We start from the raw sequence: 2,693 nt of genomic DNA, 5'->3' as shown, positions 1-2,693 counted from the left end.
ATTAATTTTACATTTTGTTGTCCTTTCATTTCATTTAACATCTAACCTTTATAACTTCCCTTCTGTGTAGCAAGTGTTTTCAAACTGCAATGTAACCTCTATTATCAGAATTTATTTGTTTTCAGACTGGTAGCTATTACAAATGGACTGATAACTGGAAAACCAGAGTCAAGAGAAGGAATTTTTTTATAATACAGCGACCCTTGATTCAGAATAGTTTTTCTTACTTTATGAGAGCATCCAATATGTTTAATTCTTCTTCTTTTCTGAGTGTCAAACATCTTTTGCACTTCTTCAACTAAAAAAGTTTTTATAAAAGTCTTTTATAGAATCATAGAGTCAAAGAATGGTTTGTGTTGGAAGGGACCTTAAAGATCACCTGCTCCAATCCCCCTGCCATGGGCAGGGACACCTCCCAGCAGACCAGGCTGCTCAAAGCCACATCTAATCTCCGTCTTTTTCTTATGCATAGGAAAATGGGAAGATCGCAGCCTTGATTCAGAGGGCATTTTCTAGGGTAAACATTTAAGAATGTTGAACTTAACTGTAACAGCAGAATCCTGCTGGACATGCAGACCTTCCTAAATTGTGCTATGTTAAATTAATTTCTAGAGTTGAACATCATGTTCCTAGTAAATTGAAATTAATATTTCAGGAAAAATGTGAAAAGGTATTTTCAAGTGAGCATCAAAAAGAGTCAGTATTTGACTATTGGTAGATATAAAACCAATATGAAATTTTAATAGAATGACTATTAGTTTGGTAATGTTAAGTAGGAAGATAAAGCCTTGGTAACACATTTTTTTCCTTACTTATGTTGCCTTTTATAAAAGACATCATAGAATCAATAAGGTTGGAAGAGATCTCTAAGATCATCAAGTCCAACCATCCTCCCAATACCACCATGCCCACTTAACCATATCCCAAAGTGTCACATCTACATATTTTTTATGGTGACTGGTCACCAGGGACGGTGACTCCACCACTTCCCTGGGCAGCTTGTTCCAATGCTTGACCACGTTTTCAGTAAAGAAATTTTTCCTAATATCCAACCTAAACCTCCCTTGAGGCCATTTCGTCTCATCCTATTGCTAGTTACTAGGGAGAAGAGACCAACTCCCACCTCGCTACACCCTCTTTTCAGGTAGTTGTAGAGAGCAATAATGTCTCTCGGAGCCTCCTCTTCTCCAGACTACACAATGCCAGCTCTCTCAGCCACTCCCCATAAGACTTGTTCTCCAGACCTTTCACCACTGGACATGCAGAGTAGAGCAATGCAATGTTAATACTTTAGGGGTTTTTATTCCTGTATAGCTTCATCAAAACAGTCAAAATTATGAATTCTAATGAAGTACCATATTATTTCTCTCTGATATTCTTTGAAGTTGAGCCAAGTGGGAGTCCTCTACAGCAGAAAGGTAAGAGCTTTCATAAGAAAATTAACAATAATCAAAATACAAAAAGAATTTGTGAATTCCTGTGAGAAGATAGTACAAGGGAACTTTGTGAGTTTTCCCAAATCACTCACTTTTAGAGAACTGAGAATGCTGATAGTTACTGAGATGCACGGTTATAAACAATGCAGAGTAGTCTCATCATGTCTTTTACTTGCACATGAGCACTCCCATGGTTTTGGTTGACTGGACTGCTGCAGGGCTAACTCTGAGCTGACATGATCAGCGGTGACCCAATTTGTGATTAACTTTGAGAACAGGCACAGAGAGATTTAATTAGGCTCTTAAAACCTATGCAGAGGTATGTGCAAATTTTTTCATAGGTATTGTTGTAAATAATGTAAAATAAAAATATTGTAAAACTGATTTCCTAATAATTAGCATCCTGTATCCATATCTATAAGCATGCATTTTCATTAAATTCTTACAAGCATCCACTACATGCATTGTATATCACTATAATCCAGATCCACTAAAACCATGTTAGCTTTAGCAACAGAGACCTGCCTACTGACCAGCAGCAGCTCAGGGCTCAGATTTACACTGAACAGACTCCAAATTCAGGCAGAAGTGAACATCTCCTCAATGTTTTTCATATTATACATGGAATACAAAATTACTAAGGTTTCTTACAGTTGTATGCATTCATTTCAGGCAAGAAAAAGAATGAAGAGATTCACCCACCTGTTCATGCGTCTGTTTGGCCACTCATTTTCTTGGCTATTCTCGCTATTCTTGGAGCTGGCATGTCAGCCTATTTCTACAAGAGAAAAAGACAAAACCAACTATCAGCAGATTCTGGCAATGAAACACTTCTAAAATGATGTGTCGATGACTGAAGTACTGGTGAGAATGGGTCCTGTGGCATGTACTAATTCAGAGAAGAAAGTTACCTGCTGCTATTAAAGGATGCATCTTAAGTCTCTAGTGAGGATAGCTGTAATCTTAAATTCAATACCTTTTCTCTTTTTGTGCTAGCAGAGTCTTTTGTATCATGCATATTTTACAAAATTGGAATTACAGATTGATGTTGTAGTTTTGTAACAGTCAAGATGTTCTCAAGTGCCTTAGCAAAAACACAAGTGTAAATAACTTGTCAAGAACAAATAAACATGCTTTAAAAGGACTATAAAAGTCAACTAGTGAGAATGGATGTTCAACAAAGTGTGATTACTGTTTAGAACTGTATTCCCATGACTTTGTGGAAACTGCAAAGAACTCAAAAAATGATGCAATCTT

This window comes from Mesitornis unicolor, unplaced genomic scaffold (genome assembly GCF_000695765.1).
Source record: "Mesitornis unicolor isolate BGI_N332 unplaced genomic scaffold, ASM69576v1 scaffold27873, whole genome shotgun sequence".
In the NCBI taxonomy this organism is placed as follows: domain Eukaryota; kingdom Metazoa; phylum Chordata; class Aves; order Mesitornithiformes; family Mesitornithidae; genus Mesitornis; species Mesitornis unicolor.
Note: the sequence above shows the minus strand (reverse complement) of the source record.